This window comes from Ostrinia nubilalis, chromosome 18 (assembly GCF_963855985.1).
Source record: "Ostrinia nubilalis chromosome 18, ilOstNubi1.1, whole genome shotgun sequence".
NCBI classification, from domain to species: Eukaryota; Metazoa; Arthropoda; class Insecta; order Lepidoptera; family Crambidae; genus Ostrinia; species Ostrinia nubilalis.
In genome coordinates this window covers 14,017,543-14,032,267 of record NC_087105.1, presented here as the reverse complement: position 1 = coordinate 14,032,267, position 14,725 = coordinate 14,017,543, and the positions used below count along the sequence as shown (strand labels likewise).

The window sequence follows — 14,725 nt, the reverse complement described above, 5'->3', positions numbered from 1 at the left end:
TAATCGTGTGGTTCCAGCCGAATTAAATAGGATCTCTACTTCGTCTCGTAAGAGCTGATATCGTAAGAGCTAAGCTTAGGGATCAATAAGCCTATCTCCATACCGTCGGCCAGCGCGGGGAGTTTAGGCCAAATCCCCATTTGCCTCTGGTAAATTAGAGATGATCGTCCTTCAGTGGATACTAATGATGATGAAGTAAGCAAAACTCACCTGGCTTATCCAAATCGCTGAGAAAGTCCTCCGTGTCCGTATAGGCCGTGGACCGACCCAAGGCCGCCAGGACAGCCAGCCAGGCCCACGCGGCGCACCGGCCCGGCCCGCGGGCCCACGCTCTCATGGCCCGAGAGAGTCACTTTGACATCGCACTGACACTAGCACTCACGCACGGTCACACTTACACTTTTGAGGGGGTTACCTGGAAAGATAGAGAAAGTAGTTGAGCAAATTGAGTAGGTATGTAAAAGAGTGGAAGAATGTGGTGGATCTTTATTTAAGTTTGGGAAATAAATGACATTGCAGAAAAGAAAGGAAATAATTTAGAACAATGCACAAAATTTGATGGGATGTTTGCTGGGTAAAAAAGCAAGTGTTTGAATTAGTCCGTCATTTTCCAAACTAATGAAAATTGAAAGAGATACAGCGCGCCAAAGTTCAAAAGAAGAGGCCCGTGACGTTAATGCGTGCTTTAAAGTGCCACAATTTGTGACGTCATGCGGAACTTCAACGCATTATAACTTCGTAACTAGGCACGTGTTTGAATATTTTTTGATAATATAAATTGACGGAATAAAAGCTTTTTTTTAGGAAACCACCCTAATGGACTGGTATTAATTACTAATAAAAAGAGCTTATATCAAAATTATAGGAACGAGTCTGGATTATGAGAGCTGGTGCCTATTGGAGCCTAAAAGCACTGTATTAATTAGAGTTGCCACGAATAGTGATTTGGCCGAATACCGAATACCGAATATTCGGTAACGCTGTCGGCCGAAGCGCCGAATATTCGGCGGCCGAATATTCGGCACAAAGTACATGCTAGTCGAGTGCGTAAATAATAATACGACAGGTATGGGAATATTATGAGATTTGTAGTGAAAATAATAAACTGGCCAATTGTTTGCTGTGTAGTAGCTCTGAAACTAAGTTGAAATGATAATGAGTCTAGTAGTACCGATGACGATTCTTCTCCACGTCGTAAGAGAAGAAACTTGAACGAAAAGGATAAGTCATTTGAAATACACGACAGTTTCTGGAACTGCTTTGAGGAAGTCGCTAAAGATAATATGCGAAATAGTAATGATGAGGAGAACGTGGAGAAGAATACTGTGGCAAATGAGATGGATTTTTATTTATTTTTTTTTTATTTGTGTGTGGCTGCTAAATCGAATCATCTTCGAGACATGATTTTAAATTCTAATAATAAAGCTAAGGCTACGTGGAACATAATAAATAAACAAACATGTAAAAATAAATCGAAGGATAACACCTTCTCACTGAAAGTCGGGAATGAAGTTATAAATTCAGATACAGATGTTGCAACCACATTTGAGACATTCTTCTCAAACATTGCGTCCGAAACAACTAAAGCATTAAATTCATCGCCAATTCTTGCAGAGTCTCTCTTAAAATCTAATGTCACCGAGTGCCAGTCTCTACTCCAGTTCAGGCATATAGATTGTAATACAGTAATTAAAACCTTCAGAGAATTGAATATGAAAAAAACCGAGGACCTTTGGGGAATCTCTGTCAGTATTATTGGGACAATTATTGACACCATAGCTCCTCACCTTGCATTCATTTTTAACACATGCATTGATCAAGGTTGCTTTCCTAGTTTAATGAAATTAAGTAAAATAATCCCATTGTTTAAGGCTGGTGATAAATGTGACCCCTCTAATTTTCGGCCGATTTCTATTTTACCAGTACTTAGCAAAATTTTTGAGAAAATTATATTTCATCAACTTCTTTCTCATTTTATTTTCAACAAATTACTTCACAATAAACAATTTGGTTTTACCAAAGGTAGAAGTACTACTGACGCTGGAGTAGCACTACTGAAACACGTCTTTGATGCTTGGGAGAGTAAAAAAGACGCTGTTGGTATTTTTTGTGACCTTTCAAAAGCGTTTGATTGTGTAGACCACCAAACCTTACTAAAAAAATTGCGACATTATGGTGTTTCGGATGAGGCACTTGATCTGTTGAACTCGTATCTCACAGGCAGAAAGCAAAAAGTTTGTATTAATGGAACTGAGTCTTCTGGAGCACCTCTTACCATGGGTGTGCCGCAGGGATCGATATTGGGACCTTTGCTATTTCTTATTTATATTAATGACCTTCCCTACTTTGTAAAAGATCTATGTGATATTGTGTTATTTGCTGATGACACATCTCTCATTTTCAAAGTTGATAGAGGTAAAGTAAACCTTGATGATATAAATGACACACTCTCACAGGTTTTGCATTGGTTTACTGTTAACAACTTATTGTTAAATGCAAACAAAACTAAGTGCATTAAATTTACCTTACCTAATGTGAGGCAGGTTCCCACACAATTGAAGGTGAAGAATGAACCATTAAATAGCATAAGTTCCACAACATTCTTGGGAATCACTTTAGACTCTAAACTTCAGTGGGGTCCTCATATTGAAACCTTGTCAGCAAGGCTCAGTTCAGCTGCTTTTGCAGTGAGAAAGATAAGGCAATTAACTGACATTGAAACGGCAAGGCTAGTTTATTTTAGCTATTTTCATAGTATAATGTCATACGGCATATTGTTGTGGGGCTCAGCTGCGGACATTGAAACTGTGTTCGTTCTGCAGAAGAGAGCAGTGCGGGCCATTTATAACCTTGGACCCCGATTTTCCTTGAGAGAATTCTTTAAGGAGATTAATATACTGACAGTAGCTTCACAGTTCATTTATGAAAACCTTTTATATGTTCGCAAAAATATAGAGCAATTTACTAGAAAGAGTGATTTACACAAGTTCAATACAAGAAACAAAAATAAACTTGCCGTTCCAAATTTCAGACTGCACAAGATTGGTAATTCATTTATGGGGAAATGTATTAAACTTTTCAATAAATTACCACAAACTGTTGTAGAATTGCCCATTCATAAATTTAAAGCACATATCAAAAGCACCTTAATGAAAAAGGGCTACTATAAAGTTGATGATTATATAAAGGATAAAAATGTTTGGAATGTTTAACTACCTAGCTCGCATTAATACTTATGAATTAATGTAACCTGTATTAATCGAGTAATTTAGGGCAAAAACTGACTATACCAACGAAGAATAGGTACTGCTTGGCTTTATTTTTAATAGAAAAGTAGCGGCCGCCCGCGACTTCGTACGCGTGGATCCCGTTTTACCCCCTTCATCTATCTATCTTACGCGGTTTAGATTTTTTCATACAATTTTTTTTCCCGCTAACTCCCGTTCCGGTGGGAATTTTGCAATATCCTGTTGTAACTAAGCTTTAAGTTTACTAAGGTACCTGCATCCCAAATTTCAAGCGTCTATATTACGCGGTTTAGATTTTTTCATACAAATGTTTTTTCCCGCTAACTCCCGTTCCCGTGGGAATTTTGCAATATCCTGTTGTAACTAAGCTTTAAATTTACTAAGGTACCTGCATGCCAAATTTCAAGCGTCTATCTTACGCGGTTTAGAGTTTTTCATACAAATGTTTTTTCCAGCTAACTCCCGTTCCCGTGGGAATTTTGCAATATCCTGTTGTAACTAAGCTTTAAATTTACTAAGGTACCTGCATGCCAAATTTCAAGCGTCTATCTTACGCGGTTTAGAGTTTTTCATACAAATGTTTTTTCCAGCTAACTCCCGTTCCCGTGGGAATTTTGCAATATCCTGTTGTAACTAAGCTTTAAGTTTACTAAGGTACCTGCATGCCAAATTTCAAGCGTCTAACTTAAGCGGTTTAGATTTTTCATACAAAAGGATTTTCCCGCTAATTCCCGTTCCCGTGGGCATTCTTAGGTATCCTATAACCTGCCCAGGAGTATGAAGAATAATTGTACCAAGTTTCGTTAAAATCCGTCGAGTAGTTTTTGTTTCTATAAGGAACATACAGACAGACAGACAGACAGACAGACAGACAGACAAGAATTTTACTGATTGCATTTTTGGCATCAGTATCGATCACTAATCACGCCCTGATAGTTATTTTGAAAATATATTTCATGTACAGAATTGACCTCTCTACAGATTTATTATAAGTATAGATATTCTAGAAATGTACCTACGTACCTATCTACCTTTCTATCATATTCCTATCGAACTCGTATTTCCCAGTAAATCAGCAAATACAAACACCATCGACAATCGAAGTCCAAGTTTACATTTCAACAAATAAATCAGGTTCTGTGTACAGAACTTTTTCTTGTCGCATTGTAAATATTTGCCTCGAAGTAGATTATGTTTGCCCGACCATAGCAAATATGGGGGAATGTACGGAATGACTGGGTTTTACGAACTAGACTGTTTGTCCGCTTCGAATGTTAAGGAATAAGTTGTTATAATTTATTTCAGTGTTTGACGGCTACAGTTTGACTAAGTTTATTTATTAGAATGATAAATTGTTCAGAAAGATGTTATAAGAGATGAAAGTCCCTCATATTATCATTACAACCACAATGGTATCTCAATGGTAATTCATCATCATCATCTCAGCCATAGGACGTCCACTGCTGAACATAGGCCTCCCCCAATGCTTTCCATGTTACCCGGTTGGTAGCGGCCTGCGTCCAGCGCTTTCCTGCTACCTTTATGATGTCGTTGGTCCACCTTGTGAGTAAATGGTAATTATATTCAGCATATTATTATTACGAGTATCTTTCAAAGTACCGAGTATCTTTCAGTTTTGAGTAAAACTCCACTTGCATAATAAGCACGTGAAAAACTAAACCCAACTCGTATTTTTTTAGTTTCAGCTCCATTACGCTTTATGAAAATTCACTTCGCATTTTCGCAGTCGTGAAAAGCTGATATTTTATTTAAATTGTAATCACGTAGGACATTCTAAAATCTACCGACTAAAACAGGTGGCCTGCGCGAGACGGGAAAAAGGTCGGCTGTCGGTCGAAATAACATTCTACAGCATACAAATCGGTCGGCAACTTGCAAAAATGACACAAACCAAAAAATGAAAATATACCTTATGCAAAGTTAGGGACAATATTGATACACCCGGAATTGTATATTTTGAAAACAATTACATATTCTGAAACCAGTGAAGTTACGATTTTAATTGAATTATATTTGAGCTGGCTTTTCGAAACAATCTCTTTTATGTTTTTAGACCTCATTTTTGAACTGTGTGTTTTAAATCAGAGTGTAATTTATTATTTTTATTAAAACTACGATACTAAATCGAGCTATTGTCACCAGCTGACAGGTTTTTCAGGATTTTTACTTACAGCATTTTACTATCTTAGGATTCAGGACGAATGTACTCGTATATTACTTTGTATTTGACAAAGCTAGGTGTTTCATTTGAGAAATGGAATCCAAAGTAAATTTGACGTTTTACATTTAGTTTTCAAATTCGTAACGACAATCTTTGACGAGGGTTAGTTTATTATTTGATAAAATCCAATGCAAAAATTTAAAAAGAAACCTTTTTTTTTTCAAACAACATATAAATCAAACAAAATTCAGTATCGGAACCAAACAAAGCTAAATACATTGCTCGGCAGCAGCTTATCTTTAAAACCATTGAATTATTTTCCCTTTTTATAAAGCGAAATCTGTGCCTGCATTTACAACACAAAATTGACGAGCTGTTTTAATATTTCATGGACACCAACTCCCAACATAGTTGACAATGTGTTGCTATATGTTACACAAATAAAGATAGCTCTGGAAAACAGAATATGTAATAGCTAATAAATCCAGGTGCAAAAACTTCATTCTTATTCAAGGGCCGAACCGCGAATTTTCCTCGTTGCTGTTCAGCATAAGATGCAGAGCACAGTGAGGAAATACAGCGATTGTAAACAATCAATTATCAATAGGTATACTACCTTAATTATCATATTGTTACTAACCAAATAATTTCATAGTCCCATTTAAGTTTTTTTTTATCTAGGCTAAGTTTTGTTCAATAAATTTATCTTATCTTATCTAATTAAAACAACAATAATCAATAAAACTTTTACATTTTAATACAGCTTTGGGCGTCTTCTTATAAGGTATAGCTGATTTCGGGTCATGGAGTGCCTTAAAGAAAACATTTAAGTTGGTGGAAAACATTGGGTGGAGCCTAATATTGATAAAAGTCCAGTAGCAGGTACTCGTACACGTAAATTATTGCGTCAAAATGTATGTTAAAACTATCATTGGCATACAAACATCATTATTTTGCAAAGTTTATAAAAAACATAATACCCAACAATTTAAATCTACTATTTCTAAATAACATGAACATGAATATTCTTATCCAATAAGAATAACGTATTTGCAAGTTCTAAAAAATCCAAATTTTGCGAAATATTCAATGAAAACTGATTTTATTTTCTCTACTAAAACATTTTTCTGAAAAATACAACCCGTTTTAGCTCAAACTAATTTGAAAGCGTCCCAAACGAAACTTTAAGGGTCCATCGTAAACAAGGAGGAAATAATCGTATTTTCTCTCAGCTTACGACGGGGTTTAGTCAAACAAATCTTTCGGCTCCGCCCGCTCATCTAGTGTACTCGAACCCTTATAATGGATGTTCCTGTATCCATATTCATTGGATGGCCATTTTAATGAGTTATTGCGCGATATTTTCTGTTAAATATTAAAAAGCTACTACTGCGATTATGTATGAAATTTATTAAGGTGGCAGAGATCAGGGAAATCATTTACCAACAAAGTTACTGCAAGCAATACATTTACAAAATCAACTACCTCGTTTTATTTATGCTATGAGGTTGTTATCTTCAATTATTTGACTATTAATTCTTTCTTGCTAGCTTACATAATTCGGAACTTACCCAGGTTAGTAATATTGGGGAATCCCAAAACATCTCTTACTAAATGTACGTACACAGAGGAAAACTGTTTTTAGACCCAAATAATTGACGTGCTTGTGTCCAGAACTGACATCCTTTTATTTCGAGCAAAATTGACACATTTCGAGATGTGCCCATATTGGATGATATGCACAATTTTTTGAGACTGCCCTAATAGACAGTGCCACTGACAGTTAATAAACAGAAATTGCATGAATCTTCAATAATAGAGAGCCGTATTTTTGACTTCACTAGTCTATGGAATTTACCCGGCATGTGACCCGGGGTTGACAGACCAGGTATTTGGGTAGGTATATGCAGTGTTGATAGGGTTGCGAACTTGTGACATTCCGAACCCTTGCAAAGTAGGTTATGTGTAAAGTTCACTCAGATCTTAGTTAGTTACTTATTTCTTTTCTGGGTAGTTCCTTCATAATATTTGATTTCTCGTTCTAATAACAAGATTTTTGGACAGAAGTAGCTGGTAATATCTTGGGTATGTTTTGCTAATTAAGTTAATAATGGACGGTTATATCAATACCGAACTAGAACATATATCATCAAGTATAAATATTTTACTTTTAGGTTTAGACTTAATTTTGTCAGACTATAATGGTATCAACTCTCAAAATGTAGCCGCCATTAAAATAATCTCGGATAGCTTGTTTTCCCCGTGAATTTCAGCGATGTTGTGATTTACTCCCGGATTAGACTTATTCCTGAAATATAGTTTGGTAAAACGACGAGTTCCCTTACTCTAAAGTAATTAGTGTTTATTCCCGAATAGGGTTTTAACTTCGTAGAAAAGCAAATCGAATCAGCACTAATTGGGATCACTAGCACAACTGAAGTGAGAATTAGATCAACGATTTATTTTTGTAATCAGGCTACAAAGGGAGTTTTAAAGATTTTTCTGTCATTGTGGAAATTCTTGGAGGATGCTCTTGGCCAGCAGTGGACGTCATTTAGCTAAAACGAACGATATACTCTTTAGATACTTAAGTAGAAGAAATGGATGAAATTTTTATGAAACTTATAATGAGAAGAGCTACAGATTTAGTAAAATTCTATCTATGAATCGAATAAGATTAGGTTATTTTATCCACAACGAGGAATTCCTTGCCCTGCATCTATTTATATTCAAAGATACCGTAAACGGACCTTGTGGATCCACTAGTCAGTAAAACTGCCAAAACCAAGACTCGTGTCCTTACAGAGTGGACAACACGTGGCCCAAATTTCCATAACAGAGGTCCGGGCGGAATAATGTATGACGCGATCCTCGGATCGACTCCGCAGCCATTTTCGCCCTTGGTTTATGGCAGTGCGTATTTTTGCGAGATTTTCACTTAGGGCACGCATCTGCTTGGCGGAACAAAGGGTTGTGGTAATGAATATGAGACTGGCGGTGTTTATGGTGTGATGTATGGTGATACGGTAAATAGCGCAGTTTGTCTGCGTCGGGGATTAACGTTGAAGTGCCCGCCTACCATCCTTTAGGACGATAACTACAGTACTGTTCGCATCAAGTTTGACTTCATATTTTGGCTGCAAAATGAAAATTAAAGCTTTATATATGCCACAGTGTTAGGCTTGATATACCTACTGATCTTAGCATTGCAAAAAAAAGAGACAATAAATTGATTTTATTTATTTTCTATTAACGTAACTCTGCTCAATGTTCATTTGGGAAGGGCTAGTCGCAAAAACAAGGTAACTCGACCTACTAAACAAATTTTGATACATAATCTTATGGACTCTACGCAATCGGTAAGTATTGTCACTTATACCATCATTTACCATGTTTATTAACCGCATTACTATTATACTCTATTAACAAAATTCACCGTAGTTCCTCAATAAATGCATCAAAGGGCAAGTTCAAAAACCAGTCGACTTTCGAAACGTCCAAACAGACGCATAATCACAGTTAATAGTGGTTCATTATCAACTCTAAAATTTACGAGCGTCCAAATGAGATGTGAACAGATGTAAACAGAGTCACGCATCCGGATTGGACCGGTTCCGACCGGTGTGGTGTCAACGTAGGTGACCAACTTTTGTAATTAAGGGAAGTAATGGAATGCAGCTATGTTGATTGTCATCGGAACTGTGTCATATTGTGTGGTTTTTAATTAACACGATCACGGGATGTTACGTTACGGCTTTTGTTTTGTAAGGTAATTTCTAAAAAGACATCGTGACAGTTTTGTTTCACTCTTCCGTTCTCTTTTTTGCTGCAAGAATCTCGTGAATAACTTGTGTCATCTTATAATCATCATCATCATCATCATCAGCCATAGGACGTCTGTCGTCCACTGTTGCATATAGGCCTCCCCCAATGATTTTCACAATGACCGGTTGGTAATTGGTTGGCGGCCTGCATCCAGCGATTCCCTGCTACCTTTATGAGGTCGTCGGTCCACTTTGTCCATCCATTTTTATTCCTTTCCTTTCGTTATTATTCCTTAAATATTTTTGAAAATTTTCCACAGCTTGGTCTCGTAGGTATTACAAAATTTCAAGAAAAAAAAGAAAAGGAGAAATAAGTTCAATGTAGTTTTTAATGATTGTCTTGTTCCTAAATATGCATTTATTCTGGCCACACTACCGGTAATGAATATTTATCGACTATCGACATCGAAACCTGACCCGGCGCTTTCTTACGATCAGTTCGCCACCGTTTGTTTGCCAACTTTTACGGTTTACGTGACTATTACTTAATTTTTCTACATTTAATGAACTTAATGTGTTCAGAACAAACGTTTGTTTTTCTAATGTGCACCGGTTTTGTGTTTGTATTGCGTAACTTTGCAGCAAAGAAAATAAATATAAAGATACGGAATCATCGCATTGTAGAGATAAAAACCTGCCAGTTTTTCGAAATTCATATAGGCCCAAGGTTTTGTGGTTAAGTTTGCTACATTATACAACGTAATTATACACTTTGGGTGAGATTTGATCTTGGTTACAAAGTAGCTAGTACAAAAAACATCTAACGGGAATTAGGATGGTATACAGCTCATTCGATTCCCTCCCTTTGATCTTAACGTTTGTCAACTTGTCTGTCACTAGTAAAGGATAAAATATGCATTTATTCTTCTTACTGTATTAGATTTTATTTATTACAAAGAAACTAGGCGTGGCTCCGACTTTGGTATCTCTCTAAGACCCATGAGGATGCTGTTTAAAAGATATTGAACTTCGACTTCCTTAAACATTTATAAAATAGGTTGAAAACTCGAGCAAGATCAAGCTATATTTTAATTTAATATAAGCTCTATTTTCATATACCACAGTTTCACTACGCGCATTATTACGAATCTCTAATAACATGTGTTTCCCTTAATAAAGTCATCATTATCATAACACTTGTATATTATACAGTATAGTAAAAAATAACTTTTAATTTCATTATTATGTAGATGTGAACGAGCAAAGCTTTACATAAAAACCCGGGGAAGCCATTTTGTTTCCTTCACACTCAAGCAGCGGCAAAATAATAACGTTTCCGTCCATAATCTACATAAGGGAAATACAGTTGTGTGGAAAAATTAAGGCACTTTCAGCTCTGCAGTAATGCTAAAAATATAAAGCTCAAGGAACATAATTGGACAATAAAATGCATGGCATTTTGTTTTGTGTAGAAACTAAAAATATGAGACATTTATTTTATACAAAACAAATTAGAAATGGAAGTAAATTTTATTTGCCAACTAAGGCTGGGTTGCACCATATTACTGTAACTTTGACAAACGTCAAAAATCTGTCAAACTCCATACAAAAAGCACCGGTCATCGTCATAGTTACCGTTAAAATTAGGTGGTTAGCTCTTAAAACTTATTCGTCTTTTCCAAATATTTCAATAAATAATAATAAGCGTCCAATTATTGTGACGTAGCGAATGACAGTGACAAGTCATATCAAAAAATATCAGTTTCCATCGTCAATTTGCAACTCGAGAAACTTTTTCGTATTTCATCGATACTATTTACGAACTCTCTAGACTCTTTTTTGCAGACAACTGACTATTCAGATTTTATCTGCGAACAGAGAAAATCGAGGATTTAAATTCTAAACTTTCTGCCCTTTTTGCGTCCAACTGTACTGACGCACATACATAATTAATTGGTAATTTATTCGAGGCTCTATTATTGTAAGCAAAGAAATAACACTATATGCCCGCGTCTGTGTTTGTAAAATTATTGTATGACTAATTAATCATTTCGAGTAATGTAAGTTAGATAATTTAGATAGTCACTGAGTTTCTGGCGCTGCTTCTCAGCACTGGCCCATATTGTCTCAAGCAGTGGTAGGGTTGAGGCGTGTGAATGTGCCCTTTAAAGGCCTAGTAATGAATCAATTTTGTGAATTTAATTTTATAAAGGCATTTGACAATGTATCTTCTCATCGCATTTAATAAGCATCCCTACTAATAAGTTACTGAAAAACATTTAAATTGACAATTTTTTCTTCAATGACTAGACATAGGCAGGAGACATAAGAAGCAATTGCGCTTACGACAGTATTTCAATGTTAATACTTGAAGCTTTACATTTTTACATGCCAATAATAATATCGCCGTTAATGGAAAAATAAGAGCCTACTTAATAAATCAAAAAGAAGATCTTGTATATGGAAAAAATCTCCTCTGATATCTCGTTGATGAAATAAAAACAAACCAGAACGCAGATTTGTTTTAGTAATGAGCTTTTCTCATAAGAAAACGAAGCAAAAATTCCTAGCATAAATTTATACAGAATCCTGTATTTATTTTACCTTAACACAATGCAATAAGGTCTTCAATTGCGCGGAACTTTGTTACAGGCCGCTGTTACAGTTTCGGGCGTTACAAAGGCGCAGTTAAGTCAATTTTCGCCTTGCAAATAACATTTGGAATTCAATATAAGGAAGTATTACAATGTTCGCGAGTATACTTAACTAAGTTTAATGTTTTCTGTATATTAAAGGAGTATAAGAGATGATTAGAGAGAAATGTATGAGGCTGACATGTGTCTTTCTTCTTACAAAGATCCACTCATTTTCCTATGTTATAGTACATTATTCAATAGACGCAAATAGACTTATATGAAACCCCTTACTTATAATGGATGATCGGAACTACATACCTATGTTTGAAATCAAATTACTTTTCCTTCCTATACCTGCGTTGTCAATAATGACCAACAATTTTAGCAGTCTGCTGATTTTAGATTAATTCTTTCTTAATTAGGACGCATACTGTCCTGATCTAATCCATTAAAAGCTACTAAGAGCGTAGCTACAAAAAAAGACCCGCTTAATTACTTAAAATTAAACTATATAATATTTTAAACTATTATGTTGCATTTTTACTATAAAATTATCACTTCACGTAACTATTATTACCGTTAAAATAGATATTGTTGCAATAAATCCCGTAATCCGATAATTTTAAAATTAAACTACTTACCAAATATTTAGACCTTATATTCCGAATGAGTCATTCGACCTACTTATCAACACAGTTTTAAATAAATTCTCACAAATTCTTAACATTTAAAATAACTATTTAAAAACCTTTGAAAACTAAGCTAAAATAACGGTCTTACACCGACACGATTCGATCAACTGGCATGAATCACGGTCGCGGGTCAACTGTGCGCGAGCGCGTCAGCATTCTTTGGGTGCGGTAGAAAATCTTCACCTACCCCTATTTCTTTAATATTTGTACCGATGGTACAGTTAGTCAAGTAAACTACACAATTCGTATGCAAGTTGTTTTAGACGTATTAACATTACGATTTAGCACTCAGTAGCTTCCATGATTTTAATAGTGATAAATCTACGAGTTATAATTCACTCGTATCATTTCGTCATAGGGCAGACAGTCGTCCTACAATGTGTTCTATATGTGATCTTCAAATGTCCTACTTAAAAAAATATTTATTAAATTCTCTTTTAAATTAGTTTATTAAAATTTATTCGCATTTACAGTCTCACAATTTAAGCTTTTAAAATTTTATAAACATAAAATAGAAAGAATTCGCATTTAGGAATTATAAAAACACCCAATTAAGAAAACGTTAGAGGGTGCTTATAAAATGCCTCTTAATGAAGCGATAAGTCTAGAATTCAAGCTAGCCCACTTAACAATTGAAATATGAATACAAGGTCTTGTGAGAAAAATGTGCCACTTCACCGAATAGTACTTTTTCTGAACGCCATCAATCATGTCAACTTCACTTTTTACAAAGCCCTGGAGTATTTGCTGACGTACAGAGTACAGACGACGTCACAGAAAGCTTAATACTGTGACGTTTAGGTACTTGTGATAAGAACGATTTTGCGTTAAATTGTCGTATTTTCTGTAGACTGTATACTTGTCCTTCAATGCGTTACGTAATCCGGCACTAGGATATAAACCTACGCTAGATATTGATAGGGTTCCCATATAGTAGACCGAGCACAGAGTATCTACTTCTTTTGTGTGCCCTGAGCTTGATAAAAACTCATAAAACTAATTTATTTTTACAAATAGGCTTTTAAAAAGCACTTTTACTCGTCCCCGTATTAACCCTACCACTGCTTCGGGACAAGAAATGGGCCAGTGCTGAGAAGAAGCAGCGCAAGGAACTCGGTCACTATTGTCAGCCTCCCTTTGATATTTTGTTTTTTTTACTTTTATGGTCGCTGATTTAAATTAAATTGTTAATAGTAAGGCAATTTCTGTATTGGAAATGAACTTCAATATTTCGGCAAAGTTTTTAGCGGTGGTCTACTATGGATAGTCAAATTATTCTACCAACAAACCCATCTTCTTCACTTCATCTGTATATTTATGACGTATATATAGTACTTAAGCTACCAACCGGTCATTATGGAAATCATTGGGGGACGCCTTTGTTCAACAGTGGACGTCCTCTGGCTGAAATGATGATGATGATGATGACAAATGTACATGGGAGAAATCCCGTTACTCAAACAGGCTAAAAGGACCCAGTATACAGTCAGAAAAGAAAAAAAGCATAAAAAATTCCTCAACGTTGTATTTGCAATATACCCAGTGATATCTTGCCGCCAATTTGGCCGGTCACCCGTTGATAAATGGTGTAATCTCCTTTATCGTGAAAAAAGCAACGATAACAAAGAAAAAAAGAATTTAAAAGGCAATAATTCACCGCACCCCCCCTTCTTGAACCCTTCTCGGGAACGGGGATGGGGTATAAATCATGCAGTTTCAATTATGCTTCACTTATACGTAGGCCTACGTTTTGCACAAGAATACACACTCTTTTGCTTATTTTTTGTGTTGTGTTCCTGTTGATTTTGGATGACGCCGGCTTACAATGAAGTGTGTGTTATTTATAAAGAAGTGGATTGGGTCGTTGTTTTATTATATGAGTTATTAGAATTTTTATTTAATAAAAGGAAGGATTCTCTATTAAGTAGGTCTGTTTGTCTAGTGGAATACCTAATAGTATTTAACCATTTGAATAGCAAATAATAATGTTTAATGCTATGTTTAGATTTTAATCCAGACTTCAGTAGACCTTTTTTAAACGAAATCTAATGAAGGTTACTAAAGGTTCTACGGTTCTAAAGGTTACTTAAAAAATACGAAATAATATTTATTTAATTCCAGTAATTATCACAGCAATAATTGGGAAAATGTAAAGCTCGCATCTTAAATCTGATATAAATAAAATTAACCTTTCGCAAAGGAA

General features: G+C 35.5%; 1 long non-coding RNA gene across 1 annotated transcript in view; it reads right to left on the bottom strand.

The window, feature by feature from the left end:
* Positions 1–242: 242 nt before the first annotated feature.
* Positions 243–14,725, bottom strand: part of LOC135080784 (uncharacterized) — a 161,517-nt gene continuing 147,034 nt past the window's right edge. Inside the window, exon 4 of the long non-coding RNA XR_010259078.1 lies at positions 243–415. This is a non-coding gene — a long non-coding RNA (uncharacterized LOC135080784). The remainder of the gene's footprint in view (positions 416–14,725) is intronic.